Consider the following 24,900-nt stretch of genomic DNA (forward strand, 5'->3'; position numbering starts at 1 on the left):
ATTTTAGGAGTCTCAGCCCACAGATGAGCACTCAACATACTGTCAAGTGCTTAGGAGGGTTGTAGAATGAGAGAATAGGGAGAGAAAATTGATCCACCAAGGAAGGTGATTTTCATGGCTAGCACCTGCAGTTGTTTTGTCAAAGAGCTGAGACAGCTCACTGCCATCCTTCATAAGCAGGGCAGAAAAAAGGAAGGCAGCGCTATGGTTCACATCTAGTATATCTGCTTAATACCTGCTTAAATAAGCAGGGCACCAAGCCAAATGGGGGAGAAAAGCTCTTGTATTTTCTGACCATTGTGCTTGCTACTGAAGAGTGAGATCTGTTAGGTACTTCAGAACAGGAAATTTCTGAAATAACATGGTCTGATCCCAAGGAACAAAGGCAGGAGGCAGGCACCTCAGGACTCATGCTAGAACAGTTACAAGCAGATGGAGAAAGAAAAATAAGTCATGTGAGTAGGGCATATCAAATTTTAAGCACTGTTCCCATTAAGTATTTTAATTCTGAAAATCCCCAAGACTCTGAAGTATATCCTGTTTCTTTCCACACACATCCCAACAATATAAAGGTGACAAATCGCAGGAGTTCCAGCCTGTGCAGCTCTATCATTCACTTCTAACATGATTACAAGACCTTATTCGTGGTTATTTGCATTAGCCATATTGATCAGTATTGTGTCAGTGGTAAGCTGGAAATGATGAAATGGAGACTGGAACTTCCCTGTGAAACTTCTAGGTGAACTTCTTGGAGTCCATTTGCTGGTGAGATTTTAAAGGATTTGGGGTTCTACAGTTTACTGTGTCTGTAATCTGGGCTCAAAGACTGCAGCTGGGCAGTGGAGGGGAAGGCTGGCTCATCACTCCAGCTGTTTTTATCTGGGTCAGGTTAAAACACTTCAGAAAAAGTGATGGGACAGGGGATTGTGCTTTCCCAACAAACACCTGTGTATGCTCAGTTGGAGTCCCATCTGCAGGGATGTAGCAGGGTGCCCACAGTTCATGTGGGCAATGGGAGATTCCTGTGAAGAGCACAGAGCTCAGCTCTGCTGGGAACATGTTCTCACCCCAGCACAGCTGGAAAGGGTCTCTCCCAGGGAGACATAAATGTGTTTGGAAGAGTTTAAACTGCTGATTTGTCAGTACTGAGGAAAACAAACCTTGTAAGAACACCGGAGCTATGGAGAACTCTTTTACAGAGAACTTTATTTTGTCTAATTTAGAAGAACTGATGTTTTCATGATTAAAACTGTTTTTCTTTTCTTGCTCTTATATTTCTGTTAAAGTATAGACTACTTTTGAATACTGGAAGCCATTGGCATCATCTAGTGCTAGGATAATGAGATTCATTCCCCCTAATTAAATGGTGTTCAGCCAAACTAGGATTCTTCTGTACTTACTGAAAAGAAGTAAGCACTTCTTAAAGGTCACCTCATAATAAGACTTAAGGATAAGTAAAATTAATTGCCCTATAGAGGAATTCTAGAATGACCAGTTTTCACTCAATAGCTAACTCCTAGTCTCTAAAATTGGATGCTATGACTCCTTCCCTTCTCATACTTCTAGTCCTAGTTCTAGCAATATTTTATATATGCATAAATGTAATACCTATACTTGATTCTGCCCATGAGTTATGTCAGCAGTAATTGTCAGACTAGTGATATCTTTTAAAGGAGAACCAAATCTTTGCCTATTCAGTTGCACTCAATTTTTTGAGGATGATCCTTTCATTTGTAATACAAACTGTCATCTTTTATTAGGAACTATTAAAACTACTGGAGTTTTGCAAAAAATGAATATCCTATAGTAGTAAGCAAAGTTCATGCAGCAAGGCTAAACCTTGCATGACTCTAGTGCAGGAGACATTAGATTCAAACTAAATTAAGTTAATAATTTCTAAGGTTGCAAGCAAGAATTTGTGGTATTATCTATGTTATTGAAAATGGTTATTCAGCCTTAATGCAAGAAAAGATATCACACAATCTTGATGAACACTTTAAACAGAACAGCAATTTTAAAAAATCTCCATCAGAATTATATGTCTTAACAGAACTTCTCTGGTCTCTCAGCCATGCAAAGATATAATAAAGTTCATGAGCAAAGTAAAGCTAATTTTTTTGCCTTATTTAATTTACATGTCATAGAATAGGGTACACGTACAAAGTGACTGTATTTACTGTGTGCATATTATCCCCCAAAAAATCTGACATTCATGAAAATCTATGAGCTGCAGACATTTCTTTCTTAAATGATTTCTCCTACCAAAGGCACACATGAGGCCTTTTCCCAGAGCTATCAGTAAAATATCACTGTGGCTCTGAAATCAGGGCCATGAATTCAACCACAGAGATAAAATTAAAGGAGGGGCTACAAAGACTAGATAAACAATCCAGTAGAGTAACAAAGAGATGAATTAACTTAACATATGTGAATTATGAAAGTCTAAAAGACTGTGAATTCAAGAGAAACATCCAGAATGAATGCAAATGAAACCTTATGTTGCCACTGTCCACTTAAGAAAATTAACTCCTAGAGTATAGGAAGAAAGAAATTTCACTGCAGAGGTAAGAAATATGACAGGGGCATGCACTGTTTGCACATTTGAGAAGAGAATGGAAGCCCCTACAGACTGACAAGAATAACAACATTTCATTCAATGGAGCCTCAGAAGGATTTGAAGCTGTCATGTTGCTGAATGAAAAACTAGTGATGTATGCCTTATAAGTAATGGGGAAAAATACAGAAGTAGTCATGGAAGAAAGATTGCTATGAAAACCTGGTAAATATTAATATATACAGAGTCATCTCAATTATCCAAATCACTAGCCAGAAAAACTCTCAATTACTAAATATAAAGTAGGTTCTCTGAAGCAAGAAGAGCCAACCAAAAACCAGGAAAAGGATCTGAATATAAGGGCAAGACATAATGCAAATGCCTCAGAGGTGGGCTTTGGTGTCCTTCATTCCTGATCAGTGAAGAATTTTTTTTTTACACAGCAAAAAAACAAGTGGTTCTGTAAAAATCCATGTTAGTCATTATAATAAGAAAATAGGGACTGTTGATGGGAAGTTGCCTGTACATGATGTTACTCGAGCTTGCGATTGTAGTCACTGAGTCGATCACCAGATCTCACCAAAGATCCCATCAAAAGTTATCCAGGTCTGAAGAAGTCTAGTTGTACAAAACCATTAAGAAAAAAGTGGTTTTTTCTAATGCTTATTGAGGTGTGATATTGAAACCTGATTTTTTTTTCAGAATGAAATGTCTGATTGTATGGGGTAAAAATCACTTAACACTGTGTGCTGCAGAGTGCTAAAAGATTAGTCATCAAGCACAGATGAAGAGTTGAAGACAGCATGGAACATCATATAAGTAAAGACATCAAGCAAGCATAGGAATTAAAGTTATTTTGTATCAATAGTTTAGCCCTGTGGACACAAATGAGAATGTCTGTATGTTCTCAAATGGAGAAAGATCCTATAGAACCCAAGTATGACAGACTCAGTAAAAAATAAAGAAAAAACATGACAGAGGCATTAAAATTATGTAGGTCCCTTAAGCCACCTTGATCCAAGACTGACTAAGTTTATTTGAGTACAGCAAGGAGGATTTTGCTGACAGACTAAACTCCATTTCAAAACTGATAGGATGCATAATACAGTACATCAAGTAGCACTCTGTTAATGCATTTTAAATGTCAACTTACATGCAGAGCCAGTGCAGAATGAATAAATCTCAGAAAGCAGTCCATCAGACATTTGGTTCTGAGCAACAACAATCTTGCTAGAGGGGCAATTTCCTTTTCTGGCCACTGGTTGTAAGGGAAGCTCCGGATTCACCCCTGTCTTTCCCAATCTCTTCTTCCAGTCACATAAAACCCAGAGAGCATGCAGGTCTATTCATATGTTGTGTGAGTTCTGAAACAACCACCAGTTTTACAAAACACTGACCATTTCAGCTGATTTACTTTCCCATTGCTATTAGCTCTGCTTCTAAAGATCATGTTTTCCATCTGGGTATCCAGTATGCTATAACCTTGTATTTAGGTACTTTTGGTGACTGTAAATCAATGATCAAAACCCAGAGTATGTTTTTTGTTTGGGGCCATAAGCAAAGCACATCTGGTCTGGTTTAAACCCATTGCTAACCAAAATATCTCAGAAAATGTATTAATTAAATTCTTAAAGACTATTGTGTGTCTTTCTGAATATTCCCTTATTTTTTCTTCAAAACTCAGAAAGAATTAATGGAAAGGAAATTTTCACAGTTCTAGTAAGAATGGGGAAAAAAGGGAAAAGGCAGCAGCCACCTTGAAAGTCATCCATCACAGCTTCTAAAGTGTCATAAGTCCTTTGAGCAATTTTTTCCCTGTGTCAGTTTACAGGCAGTGGCTCAGAGACCATTAGGGCTGGAAGAAAAGTAGCAAGCTGTCTGTCTTATTCACAACTGAAGAAAAAGTGAAGATGGAACAATAAGGATGACAGAAAGACTGAAAATAGACACGTAGTTAAATAAAAAATTGAAGTATCAGTGACAAATGTTCTTAAATAATCAAATGTATCTAGATCTTGTCAAATAGAAAATTATATTGCACTGGAAACAGCTAAAAACATGGATTCCTTTCTAGTATTCCTCTTCAAGATTCCAGAGAGACTCTGATCTTAAAAAGTCAAAATCTCCTGAAGGTACCTGGGACAGTAAGAAAACCTCTTAACTACTTTTTATCTTCAGCATAATGAAGTAGTCCAGACACACATTTTGAAACAATTCTGGAATTAGAATAAAAGCATTGTGATAACGAAGAGCTCCAGAACTGCTGGATGACAGATAATTTACATGACAGACTTGAACTCCTAAAGAACAAAAGGAGACAGCACTTGCTAAAATTGTTCTCTAGTAGACAAAACTTATTCAACTGTAGTACCTTTATTGAAGTGTATAATTAAGAAACAATTAATCTTTCTACTTAGTTTAACAGTGCAAGCCTAAATAGATCAGAATTAGCTACAGTTGAGTAACCACTACAGTGATCTAAGTTATAGAAAATCTTAGACTTATAATAAAATGTTTATAACAAGGAACTCAAGACAGAGAAAACAGTACTCAGAATTTAAGACAAATTTATATGATAAATAAGCTTTCTAAATATAAACCAAGTGCTTTCTGATAAGTGAACTGGGGAGAAACAATTCTCTCATCTGTTTGTAGCATTTCAGGCAACATCTCTGACCTTTTTTTCTATGTTTGGAAATGTCAAAGCAACAACATGAGATTTAATTAATTAATTAATTAATTGATCCTTGTTTAACAGCAAACTACAGTCAAGCAAAGCCTTCATTAAAGGATAACAGAAAATCTGATACCCTTTGCTAAATTCCCTGGACTCTTCTGGGAGAGGTAAAAAGGTTAAAATTATTGCAAACAAAGAAGGAGCAAAGAAAGTCCTTAGAGTACTACATTTGTATTGTTTGAACTTACTTATCCACTTGAAACTGCATTTCTAGATTTTACTTCTTTTTATTTTCAAAATCTCCTTTCATTTAAAATAACTTTAAATAAGGCTACATAAAAAATAATCTTTTTTCCAATAAATTAATGATGCAAAACACCATATACTGATTTGTCCAACTGAAAGTGTCAACTCTGCAGGATATTTTTGGAATACATCTATGATTTATGACAGGTGTGTTTGCAGTCTTCTCTGTCTTTCTGAGCTTGAATGAACAAAAACCAAAGCAAACATTCTCTGAGCTTCTGCATTTCATCTGCTATCTTATAAAAATAAGATAATTTACTCATTTAACCTTGCTTTGAATTAAAGCTGCAACAGAGCTTAAACCATAGTAAGTTTTCTATAAACTTATTCTGAGTTTAAGCTCCAGGGTGTTTCAAGGAACATAATATTAGATTTAAACCTGACCTACTACTTCATCACATTACCTCAGATCATGAAGTTATTATTTTTTTGTTGGAATAAGTGTGAAATACTAAAGCTGAGTTATATCTAAGTGCAATTTTTAAAAAGTAACATGCTATTGATTCCTGAAAACAAAACATTGAGGTGCTGGTGTTAGAACACTTAACCAAAATGGCCTCAGTGAAAGATGGGGATGACTCTCTAAATCCTGCATAAAATCTTGGGTTATTCTTGTTGTGCAGTCAGAAATACCACTGAGCTACCTAAATGGCATTTTAGGCCATTTCCTAAATGCAGATTCATTCAGTGAAGCAATTCTTCTACCTCCTCACATCCTGCTTCTCAAAAGATAGCCATGGAAAACATTGCTAACAACTGAGGAGCTGCTGTAGCTCAGGGAGCAGAATTAGCAGGATAACGGAGTGGCTCTCCACAAGGAATGGTCCCTTGGTCTAGCCCCGCAGCTGAGTCTTCCCCAAGTGTGTCTTGGAAGATGAGAACTCTGGGTGGATGTGCCAAGCTCAAAAATGCATCAGCAAGAGGGCAGAAGCCCATTTGTACATCAGATCAGTCCCAGTCTTCTTTCTGTGTACTCCTAAGCACGTGCAGCAAATACCCCAAAGTTTCACAGGAAGCTGCAAAAAAGAAAGAAAGAGACTGATGACACATGACAGATTGAAAAAAGAAGAAATGGCTTGGGTTTGCTTTTGTGCTGGAGCACAAAATGAATTGCAAGCACAGAAGTATTCTTTTTCTCCTAAATTTGTCTCTTTTACTGACTTCATTAATAAACATACTTATTTAAAAAAAAAATTCTTTGCAGTTTTCCTACTTGATTTTGCTAATGCAGATTTAATAATTAGTCTAAATGCCCTTAAAACCATTGATTTTTGTAAGGCTTACAGACAATCAAATTACCCTTATCTAAGAATAAACACAGAGTTAAAAAGTGTAAGCAGATAATACGCTCTACGATGCAAAAAAACAGCAGTACAAAGTTGCATAAAGATTGAGAAAATCCTAAGTTTAGCAGGAAATTTTTTAACAGAAGTAATACTGTGGTACAAAACATTTGAAATCATCAGGGATTTCTTAGGATTTTTATTGTTTATATATAGCAGCCACCATAATGCTTTTTTCATTCTGCAGTATTATCCATCAGGTTGTTTTTCTTCTCATAGTGTCTGCTTTGCATATTCTAAAGCTTGGCCCCATTCCTACCCACTTTAGGTCAATAGGAGTTTAATGACTGCCTTGGATAACAGGATCAAGCCCATAATGGCTGTCAAACTAACAAAAACATTCAATGCCTTTAAGTGAAATAGATGACCTTCTAACTCACCCTCGTGAAGAATGAAGCTGCTACTCTGATATACATACCATACATGCCCATATATTGGATTACCTTACAATTTTGCTCTATGTGGTATCCATCATCTGTCACATTATGCTATTTTAAGTAGGCAACCTTGCAATCAATAGCATTAAACATCTTTCTTTGGAGGAAGTGCATTACACAATAAATCTCAGTCAAGCTGACAGAAGGGATGTTTAACCCTCCCTTCCTGAGATACCTCTGGACAAAGTTTTCAAACTGAAGCCATGAGTTAGGCAGAGTAGCACAAAATTCAGATGATCTTATTCTCAGGAATGCTTAGCAATGGCAGCCTTTGCTGAGCTCAGTGAAGATTGTGAGCTGCATGTTTAACGCCTGGCAGCCCTGAAAAGCAGCTGCCCAAGTACAATTTAGGTCCCTAACCTTAGGTACTCAAGTTGAATAATTTTGATCTTTTTGCTGTGGTGGCATAATTCAAGTGATTACCATATATTGACATATACTAAATTAATCTACCTTTCAGCTATCATACACTTAAGTAGACAGCTCTATATATCATTTGTTTAATAATCCATAGTTTTGTCCTTTCATTAATAGTTAACTGCATGTGTTGGACAATAAATTGGAAGAGGGATAGCATACCTTATAGACAATATGGCAGATAAATTTTAAGATGGCAAGTGATGTGTCAGCAATATCTACTTCATTATGTGAAGCTATCAAATATTTTAGGGATGTTTCTGAAGAGGTGGCCTTATCTTTGTATTTTGTAACCTTCAGAACTGGTATTCTTACTATTTTATTGTCATATAATAATTCATCCATAATTCCAGTTTAACAGCATTTACTTTCTTTGTTTCTCTTCTCCCCACCTTACTCCCTCAGTGTTTCTGAGCACTCAACACCAACAAATGTTAAAAAGAATAACACAACCTCTCCCAATTCAGGTAGTAAAAGAGGTTGAGAAGGAAAATATTCAAAAGTAGTCATTCCTTCAAAGTTCCAACAATAGCAGAAGCTCCAGAAGATCAGAAAAGTATGAGCCAATATTTCCCTTTTTAGTCAGAATTTTATATGACAAAGTGTCTTTGAAGGTAGTTATAAAAAGAGAATAAAAGAGATGTATAAAAGGATGAGAATTATTTCTTCTGCAGCTTCCAGCTTACAGCTAAAAAAGCTTACAGCTAAAAAAGTATGTAAGTTTGTCATGAGGACAGGTTAGGTTGTTCCATAACATATGGAGAAAACCAGTAAATTAATGCAGTAAATGAAAGTTGATGTGAATAGAGGACACCATTTTCTTGCCCATTATTTTAAAAATATGCTGAACCTTTGAGAAGCAAATGTTAACTCAGACAAGTATCCTTGCTGTACTTACCTACTGTAAAATAACCTTTCCGTTCAAACACTTTCTCAGGTGTTGAAATCTGCCACAGTAATAATTTCTTTATTTTGTTCTAGTCCTATGCACAAGACCTCAAAATCCACCATAATTCCATACATATGTATTACTCAAGACTGGGGTTATTCAAACTGAAGTTCAAGAGTGAATATTAAATGATTGCTTCTCTTGCCTCACACTTTTGACTCAAAAATTACCCTGCCTTCTGTGCTACACTGATTTTTTATACTACTCTTAAGAAGCATGTTGTATGGCTGTTAAATACTTGAGAAATAGGCAGAGTCTCAGTAAAATCCATATCCTGCCCAACTATAATCACTCTGCAGGTTCTGGAGCCCTGATTGGGTATACAGCTTCCAAAGGCTTCTTGCCTTAGCCTCTGTTAAGGGATGAAGAAATGCAGCTCACACTTGAAATCTGCAGTAATTGTATATAAACTGCCTTGCTTTAATTTTCACTTTTTGGCCGTGATTAATGTCCAGTGAAGGAGAGATGATCTGGACAAGGGGATCAAGTGTACCTTGATCAGTTTGCAGATGACAACAAGCTGGATGGGAGTGTTGATCTGCTGGAAGGCAGGAGGACTCTGCAAAGGGATCTGGACAGACTGGATTGATGGGTGGAGGCCAGCAGCCTGGGGTTCAGTGAGGCCAAGTGCCTGGTCCTGCACTTCTGTCACGACAGTCCCCTGCAGCACTACAGGCTGGGTCACAGTGGTTGGAAAGTGGCCCAGCAGAAAAGGACCTGGGGGCGCTGGTCAACAGCAGATGAACAAAAGCCAGAGTGTGCCCAGGTGTCCAAGAAGGCCTGTGGCTTCCTGGCCTGTGTCAGAAAAAGTGTGAGCAGCAGGACTAGGGAGGTGCAGCCCCCGGTACCCTGCACTGGTGAGGACACATCCCAAATCTTGTGTTCAGTTTTGGGGACCTCATGACGAGACAGACGTTGAGGTGCTGGAGAGAAGGGCAACAGAGCTGGTGAAGGGTCCGGAGCTCAAGTCTTATGAGGAGAAACCGATGGAGTTGGGGTTGTTCAGCCTAGAAAAAAGGAGGCTCAGGGGAGACCTTATTATCTCTCTAATTGCCTGAAAGGAATTTGTAGCCTGGTGGGGGTGATATTTTCTCCCAAGTAACAAACAGTAGGACAAGAGGAAATGGCCTCAAGATAGGATAATAGTGTACATTTTTTCACTAAAAGGGCTGTCCAGCTCTGGAGCAGGGTGCTCCAGGAAATGGTAGATTAACCATTCCTGAAGTTATTTAAAAGACATTTAGATGCGGCTAAGAGGCATTTAGTGGTGCACTTGGCAGTGCTGTGTTAATAGTTGAACTCAGTCATCTTACCAGTGTTTTCTAACCTAAAAAATTATATGATTGTGTGAAAGACTAGGCAGTGGTGTGATGCAATTTTCAAACCTCAAGCAGCAGTGACATTTGTAACTAGACCAAGTTTTTACTGCTGTACAAAATCACCAATTGCAGACTTGGGAGGTGCACATCTGCCTTCTACCTAATCATTGCCTACCCTGGGGCAGGTGCCAGTGGCAAGAACCACAGAACAGAAAAGCAGCTGTGGACCCTATATGTGATACACTGGTATCCAATGTCCAAGCTATCCAGCAGGGAAGGGTGACCCATGTCACTTGGACCTGCACTCAGACCACTTTGACCTGAAAACAAACATGGATTTCCTGGGAGAAGAGTGCTGCTCAGCTGAAGAATCTGCAGAGAAACATCTTTTATAATGTGGATACCAATTATCAGCTTGATATTCTCACCGAGTGCAGGGCTGCAACCAGGATATGAAAGCTGTCAAATCCCAGCCAGTTCAAATCCTTTTCAGCTTATTTTGACATGGACCTATCCACCAAGAGCCTCTGAGGTGTACAGACCCAAAAGCTTCATGTCCCTCCTTTTTATATTTTTATATATGCCACAGAGACCTCCACATGCAGAGCTCCCCAAGGCCTCAATGGTGACAGGTGAAATACATTTACCTTTGCCTTTTCTTTGCCCTACCCAGTCAGCTCAATCGTGGAGAAGGTAAGAGTGAATCAAGGAAAGATTTTTTTCATAACTCTGTAAAAATAAAACCAATTTACAGGCTATTCAGAAAATTTGCATCTAGATTCCTTTCCTAAAGAAACAGGCAGGTGGGTAATTCTGTGGATGAACAAAGAAAATATATTCTTGTTGATGTTACAAATATAGGACTATAAAGTATTTCATATGCTGTAATGAGGGAAACAGTGATAAGCCCATATCTGTCAGACTAAAGGTTTGTTCCTTTTTTCCTGCTGAGATGGTTAATTTCTTGCAGCCTTTCTTATTTACATTTTAAATAATGAAACACCCATGAGTACCAGGCACTTTTCCACTACTGCTCTGTGCAAAAAGAATATTAATAGCATTATTAATAAAGCTGGGAAGACTGCAATAAATGTCTCTGTGCTTAAAACAAAGGAGCATCTTGAAGAACTCAGCAGATTTTCTGTTTTATGCAGGTTTGATAAGACAAGTACAATTAAAATGTTCTCTGTTAGTAGATTAGAAGTGCCAATATATGTAACAGAAACTGCCTAAAGTGTAAGCACATTTGTTCAAAGATATTGCATTCCCAGTTGGTTACCAAATACTTGCTTCATTTCCTGGCCCTCAATTCCCATCTCAGTTAAACTGCTGCAAATCAGGATGGAGCAAATGCCCCTGTGGTCTTCATCAGTGCAAGTCTTATGGGGCTAGAAAAGAAAAGACCTATGCAGAATCCAGGTCCCTGGTGCTAGAAGCTGCACCCCTAAGGCTGTGGATTGATTTTTTCCTCTGGACAGCTGCAGGCCATGTTGATCCCACAGTATCTGTGAAAATATGCTCACGTGATCCAGTTCTAATTGATGACAGGCATAATACATATGCTACACAGTGGATTGGACATCCATTGCAGGGCTGAGGAGTTGTGGAAACAACTGGAACAGTGGTAATGTATTCTGACAGCTTCATTGGGGTGGGGGAGTTGTCAGAGTGTTTCAAATACTGCAGGTTGCCATCAGGAAAATAACTAAAAGGACATATTAAATTCATGCTTCACAGTCTATGCATAACATTTCATATCTTTCCACAGTGCTAGAGGACTTATTAGCTCAGGACATCAAAAGTAATTTATTTCACCTTATATGTGTTCTGTATTTTGACTCATGAGAAAAAAAAAAAAAAAAAAAAAAAAAAAACCAAAATTTAAAAGCCTGAATGGCAGCAGGAAATGGTCCAGAAAGAGTTTCAGAATTTAGGTCTAACTGGATGCTTAGGATGGATAAGGCTTCATGCAGGACAGGGATATTTATCCTCATTATCACATGTTTGGAAGAAATCAAATAAACAAAGGTGGGAAAACAGAAAAATTATAATAATGAGTGCAGTCCAGCTGTATAGTATGAAAGGAAGAAGAGATGAAGGAGGGGGAAAAGGGAGTAATGCTGCTTTCCTGCCTGAAGAAGAAAACCTATTTTGTAGGATAGACATGCATCTTTCTGGCTCACCCTGATATCTACAAATTGCTTACAAGTTGCTGACTTTTCCTATTCACTTCTTTTCTTTCTTTTCATCTTATTTTTTGTTATCAGGGTATCTAAAATGCAGCTACTAAGATTTTTACTCTGAATTTGAGACTGAATTAGACACCACCAAGCCTGAATACTACAAAATTACTGGAGTCTTATTTATATTGTGCTATCTTCTCAGTAACAGCTTTTAAGTCTTGTGGTGCAGAGTGTATTACAGTTTTAGATAAATTACTGCAAATATATAATTTAACAAGATCTTTGTATCAGCACTTTCATCACACACATATCTCTATGAAGCACACAGTAGAAACATGAGGAAAAAGGAGATGATATGGCCTATGATCTATTACTGCACTGTACGGATGCTCTCACAGCCGCTCTGCAGATTCTAACTTCAAAGACATATTCAGTCTTTTCTCTTTTCCTTCTCCGAACACCAGTACAGCTGCTGCACAAATCCCTTGTGCATTCAAGTCCTAGGGCTAAAAGCATTGGTTTTGGCTGGGGTAGTTTAATTTCCTCACAGTAATTAGTACGAGGCTGTCCTTTGGACAAGAGGCTGGGAGGAGACATAGTCAAAACAGCCAACCCCAACTGACTCAAGGGATGTTCCAGACCATATAACGTCACTCTCAGCATATAAAACTGGGGAAAGAAGGAGGAAGGATGATGTTGCTTGTCCTCCCAAGTCACGATTGCATGTGATGAAACCCTGCTTTCCCAGGGATGGCTGAACACCTGCCTGCCCAAGGGAAGCTGTGAATGAATTCCTTGTTTTGCTTTCCTTTGTGCATTACTTTTGCTTCCCCTATTAAACTGTCTTTATCTCAACCTACGAGTTTCCTCATTTTTATCCTTTTAATTCTCTCCCCTGTCCCACTATGGGGGATTGATTAAATGGCTGTATGAGGCTTAGTTGCTGACTGGGGTTAAGCCCTGACACTTATAAAAGGAGATAAAGACTCAGAAATGCTCAAGAGAGAATACACCACTGACCCCTCTCATCATTTCTGCAGAGCAGTCTGTGAGTTGCATTTATTTGTTGAAATAAATGTTTCTCAATGTTTAGTTTGTCAAAGACAATCACAAAACACCCTGGCAGAATCCATATAAGAATGAAGACCCCTTCAACACTGCCTTAAATTCTGCAGTAAGAACTAACTGTTTAACTGTGTGTCAAAGGCCAAAATCCTTTGAAGGACCATATAATGGAAGAGCTTGAGCCTCTGTACGTCATGGGATCTGATTGGTGTTGCAGTCTCCACCTTGTGCAGTGTGTTGGCCATACTGTTACCTTTGCTGGCACTCAGTTGATACACAATTCCTACCAGGACACTTCATGCTCATACATAATAAAGATGGTTGATAATCCACTGAAAAAAAGAGGTCTGAAGGGGGGTGCTCTAAAGCAAGCCCTATCCCTGCTTAGTGCCTTAGCCACTACTAAGTTAGAGTCAATTTCTTTGTTTTCATCCAGATACCCCAGCTGCAGAACCAGCTGAGAGTATCCCAGAGCCTGGTAAGGAAGCCATTGGCTCAAGACAGGGCATCAAACATCCCAGAACCCCAAAGGGGAGTAAAATCTAACACTCAGCCTTGCCTCTGCAGGGGCAAGTGCCTTGTTCCAGTTCTGACTCTTCCCTAACAAGTACTCTTCCTATGAAACTGAATAGATTTAACAGGAGAAAATAAGATACACCAACAAACACAGGAGATGGAGGAATTTGAGAGTCTGTTAAGGTTCAGGAGACTGCAATAAAGTTCTCATACCAAATCAAACATAGTGGTGCCAAAGTGGGACCATGAGGTCCCAACACCACCTATAACCCAAACAATTGCTACTCTACCATTCAGCCTTAGGAAAATTTCTTCCTGCAGAGCTTCACTGCCAATCCAGAGCTAAAATTCAGCATCCTTATTGATCTGGCCTTGGAGCAGAGCAGGCTGTTTGCTCCAGAGAACAAGGTCTGCATGACACTATCTGTGTACTCTTCTCAGTTCCTCATGAGATAGTTCAAATGAAAGAATAAACATTTGTGGGAGATTAAAGGCTTTGGATGAGATAGTCAATAAATCCCAGAAGGAGGAAAGTAGCACTTTCAATAACCATCAGGATTCCCAGTCAACTCAAAATGTCATTAAATGGTACTCAAAAAAACAAAGGTATGTTATCAGCTTCTGAACATGCGCTGTGCCCTAAGCACTGACAGACTGTACCCCGGAGGCCAGGGCATTCAGTGTGAAACACTTTCTGAGATTATTTCATGGGCAACATATGAGCATGTCCTGGGGGAAAAAAATGTGGAAGCGCAAGTATTTCTGACATCACTTTAGGGCCATCCAGGTGAATGATAATGTATAAAAAGGGGGCGATTTTAGCCTACAATAAAAAATGCAGTACACAGCTGAATGAGAGATGTTGCTAAAAACAGTAAGAATCTCTGAAGTTTTCATAGATCAATATAACAAAAAACACCTGGGTGGGCTGAAATTTCAAGTGAGAACTGGGATGTTGTGCTCCTGCAGATAACTGAAGGAAGAAGTCTGAAAGATAAGCTACATATGGCTAAACTTATAGTTAAGGTTGTCAATCAGGCTGGGTTAAAATACATGTAAAGATTGTAAATTGCTTTCAGAAATGCCTGAGAGTCCACTGCATATTTAACAGGTCATCTGATTAAGGACTGAAGGCATAACTTTCTCCCCTAAATCTCTACATATAATTCAATTCAATGAAATAGTTAAGATGCACAAGTCATCTGCGAATATTAGGTGTCGAAACTGCTATGACATTCAACAGATTACATCTGTAAGTGACAGAATAAACATACAGAATAACAGTGGGCTAAAGGAAGGCCCTGACAACACTCTGAATGCAGAGAAGAAAAATAATAAAATGTTTTAGGGATTGCTGCTTGCTGTTCAATGTAAACACTGGACTGCTGAATACCTTTTACAGAAGATGTAGACTTCATCACACTGAGCACAAAGAGTCACAGAGGAAGCATAAAATCAATAACACAGAGAAATATCTCCAAAGTGCAAGAAAGTCTCTTGGATTCTTACAGTTTGCCTAATGACTTCATGTGAAGCAGCCTACAGCACTTTTCCAGGGAAGTGGGCACAGCACCAAGCCTGACTGAGTTCAAGAAGGCAAATGGATGGGATCCTTGAGGCTGTCCTGTGCAGGGCCAGGAGCTGGACTTGATGATCCTTGTGAGTTCTTTTCAACTCAGAATATTTTGTGATTCCACAGAATTTCTTCCTACCCACTCAATGAAGAAGAACGCATGACTAGGTTCAGCATTCATGGACACAGTTACTGTTTTTAGAAGTGTTTCATGCATGTAAATATGTTACATGGCAAGTTTATGTGTGTGTCTGTGTCTATGCACAGGAACACAGGCTGGAAGAGAGCCTCTTTCCTTTCAGCATGGGGAAAATATGAGCCTGACTGGATACAGATTAAATTCTAAGTAGCACAAAATCTTTTGGGCAGTCAGCTAAATGTATCTTACTGTGTTGTCATGACTAAACTACAAAGCTCTGAAAGCATAACTACCCCTGCTAACTTATTTTAATCTAGATGTTCACAATGCTTCTTCAAGCAGTCAAAATGCAGCAATAGGTGCCAGAGAAAGTCCATTAAATAACACTAGAACCTGTATGTATTCAAAGTTAATAATCTATCTCATCAAAGAAGAAAATATGTCAGATATAATACAGTGTGACAGAGAAAGAGTTTTGCAGTAGTAAGTCTTTAAAAAAAGACGTCTTTTTTTATAAGATAAGAATTAAATAAGTACATTATAAAATATAACGATGCATTGTTATGATCATATAGTCTGACTTCTCATATACCAAATACCATCAAACCAGACCCAGTCATAAAGTGCATGACTTCTCAACTTGCAGTGTAGCTACCTGAGAGACTTCAAGCTAAAATTATAAAAAAACAGGAACAAAATTCCTTAGTATTATTTATACTTATTCCCCTGTTTCTGATTAGCTATGGCATCCTACTATTCTTTTTTTCAATGGATCTTTTGAGTCTGAGTTCTCCTCTTAGTACAAGTACTTCTTGACCTTGGCACAGATAAAATCAAATTCATCTAAGCTGTTCTTGAGAGCAGGTTTTCTCAGACTGATCTGTTCTTACAGGTTTTTCCTAATTCTGTCCAAGATCTCAATTTCCCTTTGAAGTGTTTCAGTGTTTTTTGGGTTTCATTTATGCCAGAAAGGTGGGCATGACACCTTCTTATATCCTACAAGATTTTCCCTGCTTTGTAATCAAAAGGCCATGAGCATTTTTAACTGCTGTGGCATGCTGAGAATTCATTATCAAAAGAGAAAGCAGCATTTTTACAGAAGGCTGTGCAGGAAGACACAAGATCAGGAGTAGGAGGAGCTGACATGTGTTGTTTTTTCTGATACTGTGTGCTGATGTCCTCCGTTTCCCCATTCCATAGCCATCCTTTTCAAACCCTGTAATCTCTAAAACATTCTGAAAAGTGTCCTAAGTGCATGCAATTTGGAAAATGGCAGAAGCTTTTCTAATGCAAGGCTGTAACTCAGTGTCATGATCAAGAGGGTTTTGTGTTCCTCCCCAATGATCATATACTTTTTGCATCTGGATTACTTGGAACATTCCCTTTTCCACACTTTCATGCAACTGCATCACATTTAACGCTTCCACTAGTAATTTTGTTTCCCTTCTACTGGTGCATAATTTCATCCTAACAAATTGTCTGGTTTTCTGAAATATCTCTCACATCAAGATACTTTTTAATGATACCAGCAACTTCCTGAGACATTTTACTTTTCTGTTCTTTTCTGCAATTGCTAGTATCTCTTTTAACGTGTTGTTTCTTTTCTTCAGTGTTACCCTCTCTTTACTTTAGCTGTTCTTTGCTTTTTCTTTAAACACTTATGTTTTCAAATTAACTTTGATCTCTGTGTGTGGGTTGGCCTGGATAATACTGCTTTTTATCTCTGTTGTATGTCTGCACCTTTTTCTCCATTAATCTTCCAAACCTATAAATTATTGCAGAACATATTTCTATTTTCCCCTCACTAGTTCTGCAACAGAGAATTCACACTGACTTTTGACTTACTACTTTAAGTTGTCCCAGACTTTTATCATGCTCAGCTTCTTGAGAAAGGCTGATAATATCTTAGGGCTATATTTTGAACTCAGAGAAATACCTGTAACTTCAAGTAGCTTCAGTGGAAATCTGTAGACATCTTTCAGAGATGAGTTTGACCTTCCATCTACAAACTAAGTTAAAATATCTTCCACTGCATGGAATATATTCTCTCCACTGTCATATCCATCTATATCTATATCTATATCTATATCTATATCTATATCTATATCTATATCTATATCTATATCTATCTATATCATCTATATAATTTTTACCTATATCATCTACATCATTTTTACCTATATAATCTATATCTATGTTTATCTATTGTCAATTATGTGCTTTCTCATTTTTGGTGCATGGAGAACCACATCTTTTTGTAAGTTAGCCCATGAAAAAGCAGAACAATTCCATTAAAATATAAAAATGAAGGCAAAATCTCTTTTGGATTCTCTAGAAATACAAATAAAATGTAAATAAAATACTCAATAATGTTTCTCTCTTGGAATTTTAAAGATATGGATGAATTTTGGAATAGTGAAAACAAAAAAAGTTGAAATCTTCAGCTTGGACTCCATTGGGAAGCAGAAGAATTGCTCATGCTCCTGATCACTTTTGATACATGAAAATATCCTTCTCATCCACAAACCCTCCAGTGATTTAAGGTGGGAGAAATATATTTTGAGTATGCATAGAGCATTCTATTACAATATCAGAGGGAACCCCCCCTGCAGTGCCAGCTCACACTGAGCATTGACCTGTGCACAACTTCAAACTCCTACCAGATAAATACTTACATATGTTTGATTTGCTTCTCCTCAGCTGCATGTTATATTCTTCAATAAGTTTATATTTTATAATATGTTTATATTCTTCAATAAAACAGATGTCAAGTGACATTTACAAAAGGAATGGGAGAGTGCTCTTTTCCTGAGGTGCAGAGCATGTGTTCAGGTGCAGAACACATGGAGAAGCCAGCCAACAGCCCCCAGAGGCAGTGGCCAGAGTCCTCACCAGGAACAGAAGGCACAGAGCAGAGTTTGAGGCAGCACAGAAAGTTTCTGAGTCGGCTGAATGTGTAAATGCAAAGGCTTCCAGCAAGAAAAGGAAATTTTTTATAAGACACTTTTATTGCCAGTCACTTTGAGATTGTGTTACTTAGAAAGCTACTTAAGTTTGTATTTCTAGTACAACCAAGCTTTGGTGGCTTAAAGGCTTTTGTTTGGGAACTCACTAGAAGGAAATATCTAAGTGGATATGCTTCAAAATTCAATGCCCCTGCTGGAAAATTGTTGTCTTCGTGATTCTGCATTTTTAATTAGTGTGTGACTACATGTGAAGGAGGAATTCCATGCCTTTCCAGCAAGCTGAAAAAGCCAAGTTAAAGAGAATTTAGGGTCTCATTCCCCTGTGCATCGAGGCATGATTAATGCAGCATGCAGGCTTGCAGCTCCCTCACTGCACAAGCACAGGTGCAGGCAGTGGCCCATATTCATTTTGTCTCACTGATCTGAGGTCTCTGTCTCTCCTGATGTCTGTAAGCATTTCTGTTTGGGGATGAGCAGCCTCCAGTGCTTGAGATTAAGGTCTATCTCCATTAACTTCTCCAGGGGAAAAACAGATTCAGTAAAAACATTCAGTTTGGGACCTGCACGGTTCAAGAGCTCTCCAAACAACAATAAGACTATTTTTCACAATTATCTCCTTTCAGATGTGTCCATAATATTAAATTGTTTTTTCTTGGAGAGAAAAACATTGTTTTATATTAATTGTGACCATAAAAAAGTGAAGGCACTACAATGTGAGAATGAATTCACACACAAACATACTTTGAAAATAAAAGTGCTAAATTACACTTTATTGCATAAGCTAGTTAGCTTGGTACAGTGCAGTTTTTACAACAATGATATATCAAATTAATACAAATTTTCACAGGCTTGAATGAACTCTGTGCTGAATCAGGAAGGTACTTTTTACTATTTTCTGAAAGTAACTGAACTGCTGGTCTCTTCATCAAGAAGACAAATAATATTCCCCTGATTGTTTCACATAATTAAGGAATATGCCATACATAAACAAATTTTTTCATTGGCATAAGGATAATTTTACCCTATGTTCTCTATATTCTGAGACAGCTTGAATACAGTTGGCTCAAGATAATAACCACATTTGAAGAATAAACTCTAAGTTAGTTTGTTCTAACAATCACCACTCACTCTCCAAATCCACTTACTTTTGGGGGTGATATAGATACTGTTTATCAAATGTCATGGTTCAAGATTATTTCTCTTCACAGTGGCCTTCAGCATTCAGGATATTCTTTTCTCTCAATGACAGAGTGAACATGCTTAGAACAGCCTCAGTCTTCATGATGTCAGATAAAAGTTAGTTCCATTCCATTATGATCTGGGATTAAGGAAAAACCAAAATGAATGTTAACCATGTTAATCCTTTAAATTGTCAGATTATGAATGCTTTGTTGACATATTTAATAAATCAGACAGAATATTTATATTTTTCTATTCAGAGTGGAAACTACTGAAGTTAAGTTAGAAGTTCTGTGTTGGTATTTTCCTAAAATTCTGTATTAGATAAACAAAGCATAATCACTCCTTCCCTATGTCAAACCTGACCACATGAAGAGATATCGTACAGGGAAAATACAATTGTCTTGGCTATACTTCTTTCTACAGTAACATTGGCTAAAAGTAAAATTGATAGCATTTAAATTTAAAAACAAAAGGTAGATTAATCATAGTTTGAATAGAATATGAGCTCCTTTGAAATTTTTACCACAGTTGCTCAACACTTGTAAATCAGCCCTTGATTTTTGAAATGTTTATTACTCCCTCCAACATTGCCACAGGCTCAAAAGAGTTGTTTTTAATAACAACAGTAATAATTTCAACACAGTCCCCTTTTTTTTCTCAATGCCTTGTTTACTTTTGAACTCAAAAGAAAAAAACAATTAATTTAAAATAATTTTTTCCTACTTGGATAACATTTCTATTATTGTAGGAAGAAATAACCCTGAAACAATACCATTTTGGTATTTAGTCCATCAGAAAACTCTTTTGGTCACTTGTTTTCTTGATTTTTGTCCATGCAGACTTCAGTTTAAAGGAACAAATATCTATGCATGCTCAATTGCTAGGGATCAGCTTATATTCATATTTACAGACTATATATTATTCTGCTGGCATGGACCCTCTATGTCCATGATGTGCATCAAGTGGCACACACAGCTGCACAGAATTTTTTAGCTCAGAATATTTTAAGACCTCACCAGAAGATGTTCCCCTTATGTGGACCATATCTTCTCATCTGCTTAACACACCCTGTGTGATGACCACCCTCTCATGCAGGTCTCTGGACAATGTTTATCAGGTATCACTGGAGCATATTGCCTGCTGCCCTTTTAGAGTATCTGATGTTCAGAGAGCCTTGGCATGATATGGCTCATCCTTTGGAAATGGGTTCAAGTGAAATGGAAAGGCTTTGTCAGCATGCAGCAAAACCCCAGGATGCTGGCTCCAACAGTGACCACAAATAGATATGAACGGAGAATGTGAGAAATTAAAAGCCAGTAGCACTTCTCAAAAAAACATTTCTCACCTCCGACAAAAGGAACATTATAAGGCAAAGGTGATTATATCTAATAACTTTTGACAGGTTTTTTTGCCAATGTGTCCAGTTGCTCTTGAAAGACATTAACTTTCACAAGATGCTGTAGTGAGGCATTTCACAGACTACTTACTTGCTATTTGAAGAACGCCTGACTTTTACTTACTTTGGGCCTACTATTTTCCAACTTAATTTCATTCCCCCCAAGCCCTTGTATCAAAAGAGACTTTTGGTCAGTCTCTTTTCAGTGTCACTCTTCATCGTACAGCCTTCCAACTAATCTTCCTCACTCATCTTTCCCCCATCTTGAAGAATCTATGTTTATTTAGTTCATACTCATACAGAAGCTGTTACACTCTGGAGAAATCAACTCTGACATCTTTGCTGGGGATGCTTCCCAGCATCTGTCATGGTTTGAGCCTGGCACAAAGCCAGTGCCCCCATGAAAATGCCTCACCCTGGTGTCTGCTGTGAGATGTGACCAGGAATAAGCAAAACAGGCTCTAACTTAAACATAAAGACCACTTTATTACTTAAACTACAGGGAAATAGGGAGAGACTATAAGGAAAAAGAAGAAAAAGAATTGAAAACCTTACAAAAAAACCATTTTCCTCCTCCCCACCACCTGACTTTCCCAATCCAATACATTCTCTCAAAACAACTGCCCAGCCTTGGCCCCACACGTTAGTATACTCAAACTGCAGTTCATGAAGAGGAAAGGAGTCCTTCTTGTTCCATAGGCTTCTCCTGGAAACACACTGAAATCCCGGATGCTTCCTTGTCACTTCGGCACCGCCCGGGGGAAAAAAAAAAGTCCTTTTGCCGCTTGTGACATGTTCCTTCCATGCCCAGTGCTCTCACCACCGAGACATGGATCAGAGCTGCTTTTAGGGTGGTCTTTCAAGGATGCCTTGTCTCACTCCAAAAAGGCACAGTCTCTGCTTTGGGACAACTGTCCCCCCCATATTTTTCCAACCCCCTGGGGCCGGGGGGTCCTCACAAATGAACCCTCCTGGTTTTGAGGCACTGCCTCCCCCTAAATGCAGTCTGTGTCACAGGAACAACTGAGTCCATGGCTACAAGAAAAAGTCCAGCCAAAAGGCCACTCCAAATCATCTCTCCCCATCCAATCATCTCCACAATCTCCGGGCCAAGTCATCTCATCTCTCATCTCCCTTCTTATTCAGCTTCGAGGAGGATTAGCATTTTTGTAAGGCCCCAATCATGCAAGAAAGGGTTAAAAGTTTTCAGTCTCTGTCTGTCGGTCCCGGAACGACTCCCACGCACGCTGCCCACACGCTGCCGCTGCGGCCGGGCAGTCTTCCTCCCCCTTCTCGCTGGCTGCTCTCCTGGGGGGGGAGGGGGGGGCTGGCTGCCCGAGGGCTGACTCTCTGGGACCTTCCACCCTTCCATCCTCGAAGCCCCCCCGAAGCCCCCTCAACCCCATCTCTGTCCAGGCCCCGGGCCTACCACGTGGCTGCCCCTCCCCCGCCCAGCAGCAGCGGGCCGGCGGGGGAGAGAGATCTGAACTCCTCGCCCGACGATGTCCAAAAGCGGAAGTGCCAGGGCAGTGCCCTGCTTTTAACCCCTGTGTATTCTCGGAGGTGTGTCCAAACCCCACTGGCTACACCAGGTGTCAGTATGAAACCCAAAACCTTCATTGGTTTGACCACAGCTTCCCAGAATTCCCACTTCTTCCTGGTCAAACCATGACAGCATCTCATCACCACAGCCCTGAGAAGTTCCCCTACCCTTTTTCCTGAGGGCCAGAGGAGCAGTTCCCACATGTGTGAGTCCCACTGGGTTCAGGACAGTCAGGAGAGCAGTACAGAATCACTGAGTGACACTCAGGGTCCAGAGGCTGCAGTGATGATGCATCCCACAGCCAGTCACCAGGGAGGGGACCTGGGACCAAGGGGCTGTGTCTGGGTGGGGAGTGACTGTCCCAGCTCTATGTCCCTTGAGCAGGGGTGGTGAGGTGTAATAGAACTGAGGTAAAGTGGCTCCAGAGCTTGTCTCAACCTCTTAGTGCTGTGCTCTTGCAGTGCTTATCAAATGTTCATTAAAGGCTGTTCCCTTGCATGATCTCTGTCCTTCAGGGAAGTGTCATGAGCTCCTTTTTATGGCCTATTCAGGTGTTATTCCTGGTGGATTTTCTCAGGTAGGAAGAGTGAGACATGGTGCACCCTGTGGAAGGAGTTATTCTCTGTGCCCTAACCACAATTTCCTGAATTTTCCAATCACATCTACTTGAACAGTTCAAGAATAAACAGAGATCAAACTAGTAAGTCTGTAGTGCGGACATCCAGGACCAGAGCCCTGCAGAGAAATAGAAAGAAAAACAAGATGACAGTGAGGATGAGCCAGCCTTATTTCAAAAGGCTTCAGAAGGAGAAAATCAGATAGACTGGCAGTTACCTGACCTTTAAGCCAAGTACTTGTGTGGGGCAAGAAGAACTGCCTCCTAAGACCAAAAGGACACTGACTTCTCGAGTGCCCTCACAAGCTCCCTGGCTTTTCCTGGGGAAATGACCAGCTGTCAGTGACCACATCTGTGTAGTTACATTTTACATTTACACCTTAATTTTGTCTACCTTCTATTCTGTTTTTATCCCCTCTGCCTTTTGTCACCTTCAAGTTTTCAGAACCAGAATAGAAGACAGTGATAAACACTGTTAATTGCCCATGCGGGCTCATGGGCACACAAGAAAACATAAATCTATGAGCTGACTAAAACAATGTAAGAGATCATTTGATAATTTTTCTAGTGCTATTGCTCTTATTAAATGATTTGTCTGTATGGATTTTTACAGGAAGAGTTTTCCCTGCAGTTGTCAAGAATTAAATTTTGAAATGGTTGTACAGGGAAGAAACCACCCATTAGCTGTTGCCAAACAGGGATGTTTCATTGGCTGCTTCAAAGCCAGTTACTGTCAAGTACTTTTGATGAAGAGACCTATGACTGCAAAACAGAAATTAAGAGACTGATAGCCTTTTTGCACCGAAGTTGCTTGTTTAAAGCAAGTTCCAGTCAAGAATAATTGAACTCAGCTGAAATTAGAGTGTTGCTCCTTAGCTCTGTGAAATGAGGTAGATGATCACAGCCCGTTTCCCATTAGCCCAACTGTCTGCTCTGCTAAAACCACCTGCACAATTGAAACTAATTGGTGCCCTCAACAGCAGTATCAACAGAGAGGATAAGATTAAATAGTAATGGATTATGAACTATATCCTCCCCCTAAAGACATGATACCTTTAGATACTGGCAAGCTTGCCTGGTTGGAGCTTGGAGTGGGGCTGAATTCACACCAGTGGGCTGCCAGTCAAGATCCAGTCACAAGCAGAAATGCAAGTCTATGCACAAATGAACATTAACAAGGATATATTTATTCAGCTGGAATATAGGCAGGCCTAGAGCAGGGGAAAACACATCCTACTCTATTTGAATTGGAGGGATCAAAGTGATATGAGCCCCAGAGCTATCAAGAGGCCATCAGACACAAATCTCATGAGGGTCTCCTAAACTCCCTTTCCTCCAGGGACTCATCAGTGCAGCAATAAAAAGCAAATGGCATTGAGTCATAGAGCAGCACATTTACAACAGGCTGAGAGTATTTGTGCTAGGTACAGCGCTGCTGCTGGTAAGAGCAGCCTCTGACAACCAACTGGGCTGTTTTCTCCCATCAGTGGGAGCCAGACCACTGAAGCCTGATGCAGCTCTGACAGAAGCAGTTCCTCTTCTAAGCTGGCCAGTTGGATTCATCCTGCTCTATGCTGTGCTCCTTCTCAAAGGGCAGTGTGTAAGAAAGGCATGAGCATGTCATTCAGGGACTGCATCTTAAGAAATTTTTTTGGACACTCATAAAAACATGCTTTTTTGCAGACTCATAAAATGGCTTTTTCAGATATCTGTATACTT

This window comes from Zonotrichia leucophrys, chromosome 1A (genome assembly GCF_028769735.1).
Source record: "Zonotrichia leucophrys gambelii isolate GWCS_2022_RI chromosome 1A, RI_Zleu_2.0, whole genome shotgun sequence".
NCBI classification, from domain to species: Eukaryota; Metazoa; Chordata; class Aves; order Passeriformes; family Passerellidae; genus Zonotrichia; species Zonotrichia leucophrys.